The following is an 8998-nucleotide window of genomic DNA, read 5'->3' on the forward strand; positions in this document are numbered from 1 at the left end:
TGAGTGGGAATTCTATGTTGGATGTCTTGTTTGTCTATTTCTATGGTGTGGCCTGATATGGTTCTCAATCAGAGGCAGGTGTTAGTCATTGTCTCTGATTGGGAACCATATTTAGGTAGCCTGGGTTTCACTGTGTGTTTGTGGGTGATTGTTCCTGTCTCTGTGTTTTGCCCCAGATAGGGCTGTTTTCGGTTTTCATACGTTTGTTATTTTGTTAGTTTCATCGTGTATAGTTTCCTTATTAAATAAAATGAATCACAACTACGCTGCATTTTGGTCCGCTCCTCCTTCCCACTACGAAAGCCGTGACAAAAGCTTGCTGGATTTGCACAATTAAACTCTCTACTGAATGAGGACATCTAGTGGAAGACATAGAAAGTGTTCCCAGATACATAGCTGGTTGGGAAGGGTGGGGGCGATGTCAAGTTGGCCCAACTTTCATGTTTCCAAAACTAGTTTGGGAGATTTGCTGCCCTGTGAGTTCTGCTATACTTACAGACATAATTCAAACGGTTTTAGAAGCTTTAGAGTGTTGTCTATCCAATAATTATTATTTAATGCATATATTAGCAATTTTGGACAGAATTGTTTTCAGTTTACTATGGGCACGCAATTCATCCAAAGGGGGCAGTATTATGCCTAGTCTTAACAGGTTTTATGTAAACTTCTGACCCACTGAAATTGTGATACAGTTCATCATAAGTGAAATAATCTGTCGGTACATTTTTGGGGGAAAAATTACTTGTTTCATGCACAAAGTAGATGTCCTAAACAACTTACCAAAACTATAGTTTGTTAACAAGAAAGTTGTGGAGTGGTTGAAAAATGAGTTTTCACGACTCCAACCTAAGTGTATGTAAACTTCCGACTTCAACTGTATGTACAGTCCTTTCTAGGGCGACACATTAGTTGAACAGGAGAAGAGGATGAGGTTGCTTGTGGAGGAAGAGCAGAGGGGGTGGTGGGTAGAACAGCTGCAGTGATGTTGATTGGTTGCTCTGGCTCATCACTTGTTGACTAAAAGAAAGAAAGATTTAGACATTTGTTGGACATTGCCATAGTTCACCAGCTGAAAAGCCTTCATTAACATCCTCCCAGAGATAGAAAGACATCCAGTATTCACTGAATGAAGGAGCCTATTTACAATTTCATTCATCAATTAAATAAATGATACTATAGTACATTCAATAACTTTATTATTGTGGACTATAGGCTACTCCTGTATCTACCTTCTACAATACCATAATCATTGAATGAAGCAGCATACCAATCCACATTTATTATGGTAGATGTGATGATGGTAGGGGTGGTAGGTGTGGTGATGGTAAGTGTAGTGATTGTAGGTGTGGTGAAGGTAGGTATAGTAGGTGTGGTTATGGTAGATGTGATGATGTTAGGTGATGGTAGGTGAGATGTAGGTGTAACAGCTGTGGTAGGTAGGTGTGATAGTTGTGGTAAGTATGTGTGGTAGATGTGGTAGGTAGGTAGGTAGGTAGGTTTGGAGGGTGTGGTGATGGTAGGTGAGGTAGCTGTGGTGATGGTTGGTTTGGTGAAGGGAGGTATGGTAGGTGTGATGATGGCAGATGTGGTAGGTTTGGTGATGGTAGGTATGTTACTTGTGGTAGGTAAGTTTGGTAGGTGTGGTGATGGAGCTGGTAGGTTGGTGGTGAAAGTGATGTGATAGTTGTTGTATTTGTTATGTAGTTGTGTTGGTAGATGTGATAGTTGTTGTAGGTTTGTTTGTTAGGTGATGGTAGGTGTATGGTATGGTAGGTGTGATAGTTGTGGTAGGTTTGTTTGGTGATGGTAGGTTTTGTCGTTGTGGTGATGGTAGTTGGGGTAGGTGTGGTGATGGTGGGTGTGGTAGTTGTGATAGGTTGGCGTAGTAGTTGTGGTACGTAGGTTTGGTAGATTTGGTAGTTGTGATAGGTAGGTGTGGTAGTTGTGATAGGTAGGTGTGGTAGTTGTGATAGGTAGGTGTGGTAGTTGTGATAGGTAGGTGTGGTAGTTGTGATAGGTAGGTGTGGTAGTTGTGATAGGTAGGTGTGGTAGTTGTGATAGGTAGGTGTGGTAGTTGTGATAGGTAGGTGTGGTAGTTGTGATAGGTAGGTGTGGTAGTTGTGATAGGTTGGTGTGGTGTGGTAGTTGTGATAGGTAGGTGTGGTAGTTGTGATAGGTAGGTGTGGTAGTTGTGATAGGTAGGTGTGGTAGTTGTGATAGGTAGGTGTGGTAGTTGTGATAGGTAGGTGTGGTAGTTGTAGTAGGTAGGTGTGGTAGGTAAAAAACAAGAAAAACCTATTGCCCTCTATTACCAGAATGCTAACAAATTAGCACAAACTGATAGCAAATTCACATAGACGCTGTTAGCTAAATGCTAACAACTGAAAGCAAACAACCTCTCATACTGGGATTTGTCTGGAATGAGGTCAATTGAGTGGTATTAAACACATGGAAACATCTTTGATGTGGTGGATCCCACTCCATTGACTCCATTCCAACCATTATTATGAGCCGTCGTCTCCTCAGCAGCTTCCACTGTTGCAAAGAAAGGCAAATCCAGCTCATAAAGTGATGTAAGGGATAATCAACGAGGGACTATGAGTTCTATGGTAAATAATGAACACTGTGGAACTGACCTTCCATGGACTTGCATTATTTTCCAGAGAACCATAAAGCCCTGAGTTGATTATCCCTTTTATACCATGGCTATAATTTAACACATTTGCCGGTAGAAATGTGTTCAACATCCATTGAAGTAGCTGGCAAGTTTACGAGATAGCTACAGTAGTTGCCTTGGTAACAAACAAACATACTTGCTAGTTTAGATAACCAAACCATCAGTCCTAGCTTGCTATTATGAAAACCTAATTCAACAACACCAATAATGTTTTCAATTTGACTTAATTTGTAATGTCCAAAAGTCCAAACGTAATTACCGTGGATTGGAGGGAAGAGGTCTGTGAACCAATATCAGTTTGTTGTATTCATAAAAGTGGAAGCTACTGAGGTTTTAGGAAAGCGTTTTTCAGGTAAAGTCCATTCAAATTCATTAAAAAATTTAAAGTTATTGATATTTATTAGTGGGATGTGGTTCCTGAACCAATGATAGTTGTTTGTATGCATTAAAGTAATATGGGGTGGAAGCTATTGACGTTTTAAGAAAGTATCTTTAATGTAAAGTCGATTTAAGTTGGTAGAATATCACCAAAGTTGAAAAAAAAAAGTAATTGCTATTGATTGGAGGGATGAGGTCCCTGAACCAATCACAGTTAGTTTAACTCATGAATGTCAGATGGGGTGGAATCTATTATATATATATATATACACAGTGTGCCGAAAAAGTATTTAGTCAGCCACCAATTGTGCAAGTTCTCCCATGTAAAAAGATGAGAGGCCTGTAATTTTCATCATAGGTACACTTCAACTATGACACACAAAATGGGGGGGGGGGGAAATCCAGATATCACATTGTAGGATTTTTTACGAATTTATTTGCAAATTATGTGTGCAAAATTAATGGGGGCTCATTGTAGTTCAAGGCCCCTGGGTAATTTGCCTAGGGCCAGCCCTGGCACAAATTACATGTGTGTTGCATGTACACTAAACCCTCACATTTGGATAACGTCACTTTTTAAAGTGACAACATGTATATTAACAGTGTAAAACATGAATAGATGTTTAAACATTCTTTACCCCATCCTAATTTTCTTCCAGATGCTTGGCTTTTTCTTGTTCTTGGAGATTGGCTCTGATGTTTCAATCTCTTCTGGAGCTTCAAGCTGCTGGCTGTCTGGCCCCTCCTGTTGGTTCTCTGGCCCCTCCTGCTGGTTCTTCTTGAGCAAGGCATGGAATTTGTCAATAAATGTAAATAATTCCCGTCCCAAATTGACCTGACCCAAAGTTAAACATGAGTCCCAAATGGCACCTATTCTTGGTAAAGTGCCAGGGCTGGCCCTAGGCATATGCGATTGCTTAGGGCCCCATGGCAACCAGGGGCCCCCTGACCCCCCAAAAAACCTTTTTTAGGTCAAATTACCCAGGGGCCTTGAACTACAGTGAGCCCCCATTAATTTTGTTCGTCAATTTCATTCAGATATTATCTTAACATGCCATAAGTCATGGCAAAATGTGTAAAATGGAAGGAATTTAGGTTTAAAACTTCTAATTCTTCTTTCTGCCCCATGGGAAAATGTGTAGAATTGCAGCAAACATGTTTAAAAACCGCAACATGTTCTCTACGCCCCGTTGCAAAGTGTAGATTGGGATGAAATGTAGTCAAAAACCTGAACAAAATGTTTCTTAGGGCCTCAAAAGGCTATGATACACTACATTAGACCAGGGTCATTGAGATCCAGTTCCATTCTAAATTCCCTGTGTACATTACATTTAAGTTGATACCAGATCATCTTGACCATTTTGGACAGTAGTTTCATATTGAAACAATGATGCAACATGATGACTAGTGTGGAACGTATGTGTGTAGAGGAGACTAAAGAGGATGATGTCATAAGTAGAGGGAAAACAGGTCTTACCTATGTGGACGATCTTATAGCCCTCCTCAGCCTCTCTCTGATACGTTCTCTCTATCTTTCTGAGGTTCCTCTTCTCCCACTTCTTATTTATCCAGCCCACAGCTCTCCTTCGGATACTTTTGTCAGGTGGGAGAATGTCCTCCTTGTCCTCTTCCTTCTCCTCTAAGTCACCCCTCTTGTACTCAAGGATCTCCCTTCTTTCCTCTTCTGCCATCTCCTCTCTTTTCGTTGCCTCTTATCTTCTCTCTCTCTCTGACTGAAGCAAAATGAAATTCCCAATGCAAATATGAGACATTTTACGCAATCCATTATGTCCAAAATGTGTACAAATACAAACACACAACCTTCTTGCCCATTCAGTTAGGGGTTTGAGAAATTCCTGTTACAATTTGTGTGATGTTACAACAATGTTTTCTCTGATGTTTATGCTTGTAGAAATTACTCCTACAAATGATGCTTCACTAATGCAATTATTTACAAACTGCACAGATACAGTTATCAACAACAGTAATGACGTTAATAAGGAAGTGGATATTCAACCGGCAGAAGAAAGGCAGAGGGGTTGAGATAAATGAAGGTTAGGTTCAGGACCGAGGGTTGGGTTAAGGTAAAGGTTAGGTATAGTTTCAGTGAGGTTAAGGTAAGGGTTAAGGAAAGAAATAAAAGTTAACATTGGGTTAGTGTACCGCTGTCTGCCACTATTCATTTTCAGCTGGGTAAATATACACTGCCTTTTAATAATAACAATGACATGTCTTACGTGGGCCAGTTGTAGGTCCACCATCAGTAGATCCAGCAGTTGTTTGAGTCTGTTGATCTGCATTTTTCTCTGGTTCTCCTCCCATTCTGTGGCTCTCTCTGCCTCCCTCTCTGGCTCCCTCTCTGGCTCCCTCTCTGGCTCCCTCTCTGGCTCCCTCTCTGGCTCCCTCTCTGGCTCCCTCTCTGGCTCCCTCTCTCTCTGGCTCCCTCTCTGGCTCCCTCTCTGCTCTCTCTCTGCCTCCCTCTCTGCCTCCCTCTCTGGCTCTCTCTGCCTCCCTCTCTGGCTCTCTCTCTGCCTCCCTCTCTGGCTCTCTGCCTCCCTCTCTGGCTCCCTCTCTGGCTCTCTGGCTCCTCTCTGACTCCCCTCTGGCTCTCTGACTCCCTCTGGCTCTCTGACTCCCTCTGGCTCTCTGACTCCCTCTGGCTCTCTGACTCAGCTTTCCACTCTTTCATTATACCCCTTTCTACTCTTCTTCTAAAAGGGCTCTGAGATGGTCTGTCTCAGACTGTAGTTGTTCAATGATCTTGTCCTTCTCCGTTCCACCATTCCTCTTCTTCTTTTCCTCCTCCCACAGGCACACTTGAAGTCTGTCCGTCTCCTTCTTCTGATTTCGGATCGTTTGATCCTTCCCCCTCAACTCAAGCATGTGGGCTTCCTTCTCTGTACAGGTCTTCTTCTCTTCTCTCAGGAAGTGAACCTCCATCGCTGCCTGCTTGTAGCTGGGAGCAAAGGAATGTCAACACATTATTTAGGAAGTGAACTCAGACAATTTACTTCAATATTACAATAATAGTTCAACATCTACTCAATTTAACTGTCTTTAATAACTTTATGTAGCGGGTCTTATATGCACCACAGTAGAAGCAGGAAATGAAGAGTGACACCACGGCTGTCTTCTATACATTTTTTAACCCATTATTTTACCAGGTAAGTTTACTGAGAACACATTCTCATTTACAGCACTGACCAGGGGAATAGTTACAGGGGAGAGGAGGGGATGAATGAGCCAATTATAAACTGGGGATTATTAGGAGACTGAGATGGTTTGAGGGCCAGATTGGGAATTTAGCCAGGACACCGGGGTTAACACCTTTACTCTTACAATCAGTGTCATGGGATCTTTAATGACCTCAGAGGGTCAGGACACACGTTTAACATCCCAGCCAAAAGACAACACCCTACACAGGGCAGTGTCCCCAATCCGTGCACTGGGGTATTGGGATATATTTTTTTTAGATCAGATGAAAAATTGCCTCCTACTGGCCCTCCAACACCACTTCCAGCAGCATTTGGTCTCCCTTCCAGGGACTGACCAGGACCAACCCTGCTTAGCTTCAGAAGCAAGCCAGCGGTGGTATGCAGGGTGGTATGCTGCTGGCTTATGTTGATCTGCAATAGTATTGTGAAAAGACAGGACAGGAACACATCAGTCTCCAATGCACCATCTGACAAGTTGTTCTACACAGGAGCATGAAGAAAGGTAAAACACATATCCTGTCTCACATCCCCAATACATTGCTAGGTGCTTTCAGTGTTGACAGTACCAAAATACAACAACTCATGTACAAAAACACTGCAACACAAACAAGTTACAACGTGAAATCGCCTCTATCCCATTCAGACCGCTGAGGACAAAACTACATCTCCCATAATGCAACGCCAGCACCAGTAAGCAGCTAACCGTCTGCATCACAGAAAGGCATGCTAGCTAGCAACAGCAGCACTTTTAGCACTCTGTGAGCTATATTAATAACAATAAAACTCTGAACGTTACATATTTCAATAGTCTCACACTCCCTTATAACAACATCTACAGCATTAACATCGGGATGTTTTATTTATTTCACGTCATGGACTTCTACGAAGGAGTAATCTGCAACACATACCTTTCTCTCAGTGTTTTACTCAGACTGAGGAGAACGGGAGCTACGGGTTGTACCAGGGTGTTAGTAGGTGACGCAAGCACCCAGATTAAATAAAATAAATGTAATGAAACGAAACCTCAAGATGTTAACATCATTCAGCAACTGTCGCTGCCTACCTAACATCAACAGGCAGCACCAGTAGGAGCAACAATTAAAAATAGACACCAAAAGTAAATTTCCTGGCGATCGTAGCGATCTGACTCCCCCCTTCTGTCTGAACTTGGAATATTCCTGTTCGCGGGCTTGGGCCACTGACCCCCAACCTGGTTGTTCTGTTCTGCCTTGTGTACTATTCTAATCATTTGAAGTTTGATGGAATGACCTTTTCAACTCTACTACATTTATATGTAGATTATATTTTGGTTTTATATTTCATATTTGATTGATGATTAGGCCTATGACTTTTGGTTCCACTTTGGCTACCTTGCACCATATTGTCCTCTCTTGCTATATCGAAACTTTATGCCCTTGTGCAGATCTTCTCTCTAAACAATAGTCATAATAGTTTGAATGAGTTGATTAAACTACACTGTAGTTAGTGTAACAGATGTTAATCGTTCTCTCCTTGGGTTGTGTTTTGTTCAAATAAATCACCCCAGCCAGTGGTCCCAGTTGAGCATTATTATCTGTTGTTAAATAGGAAACAGCAGGTTAGTTGTGAAGGGCCTAATGATGTTGATGGCTGTCAATGGTAAAATCTGTAGCATGAAAACAACTGTGTTAGCAGTTGGCTTATGTGACCATTACATTGGTGCATGCTAGCTAACCCACTTCTATACAGCAATCATATACCAAAGCACATCCCAGAAAGCCCCTCAATCCCTAAAAGTACCATATACACACACATGTATAAATCAGTAACGTACAGCAAACTTGTACACATTGTAAAATAGGAAATAGTATCCAGAACGTGACCTACCCCTTGCATCACATTTTCATACTGGGGAGACCTGACGTTCGCGATCTGCAAGCGGGCCAATCACATCACGCCTTATTGTTATCAGAGTTGAACGAACCAATAAGAACGCTTGAAAATTAAATACACATTTCTTTAGAGGCAAGTGGAAACATAACCAACACTGTTACATTCTCCCCTGCTGAATTACAGTTTCATACTATAAAGAAACAAAATGAGGTATGCAATACCTTGCAATACATATGCCACCAAACATTCCAGTGCAAAGACTATTCTCTAAAGAGAATTAGGGGAATTCAAAGTCCCCGTAGGAAAACATGCCTGTTACATGTTCAGTACACTCAGTGACAATAAGAACCCCAGACAGAAAAACCTTGGCCTACATGACCTCTGACCCATGACCTACATGGGGTCTCTTGAAAGTAAAAAAAAAACAGAAAAATGGGCTACAGATTTGGATTCTAATCCTACACCCACACAGGTATTCTAATGAATTCTGTATGAAAAAACCTCTGTGTCTGCATAGTCTAATCAAATCAAATTTTATTTGTCACATACACATGGTTAGCAGATGTTAATGCGAGTGTAGCGAAATGCTTGTGCTTCTAGTTCCGACAATGCAGTAATAACCAACAAGTAATCTAACTAACAATTCCTAAACTACTGTCTTATACACAGTGTAAGGGGATAAAGAATATGTACATAAGGATATATGAATGAGTGATGGTACAGAGCAGCATAGGCAAGATACAGTAGATGGTATCGAGTACAGTATATATACATATGAGATGAGTATGTAAACAAAGTGGCATAGTTAAAGTGGCTAGTGATACATGTATTACATAAGGATGCAGTCGATGATATA

The 8998-nt window shown here is 41.5% G+C and overlaps 1 long non-coding RNA gene across 2 annotated transcripts; it reads right to left on the reverse strand.

Moving 5' to 3' along the window:
• Positions 1-578: 578 nt before the first annotated feature.
• Positions 579-5393, reverse strand: LOC135531009 (uncharacterized). 2 transcript variants are annotated; one of them, XR_010453936.1, is made up of 4 exons: positions 5293-5393; positions 4533-4788; positions 3694-3830; positions 579-1017 (listed from the first exon to the last, which is right to left on the reverse strand). It is a non-coding gene; the product is annotated as an uncharacterized LOC135531009 (long non-coding RNA). The 2 variants fall into 2 exon arrangements; XR_010453937.1 differs by having other exon boundaries at positions 3694-3833.
• Between the last annotated feature and the right edge of the window lie 3605 nt (positions 5394-8998).

The sequence above is a fragment of the Oncorhynchus masou genome, unplaced genomic scaffold, assembly GCF_036934945.1.
Source record: "Oncorhynchus masou masou isolate Uvic2021 unplaced genomic scaffold, UVic_Omas_1.1 unplaced_scaffold_1485, whole genome shotgun sequence".
Taxonomy (NCBI): Eukaryota; Metazoa; Chordata; class Actinopteri; order Salmoniformes; family Salmonidae; genus Oncorhynchus; species Oncorhynchus masou.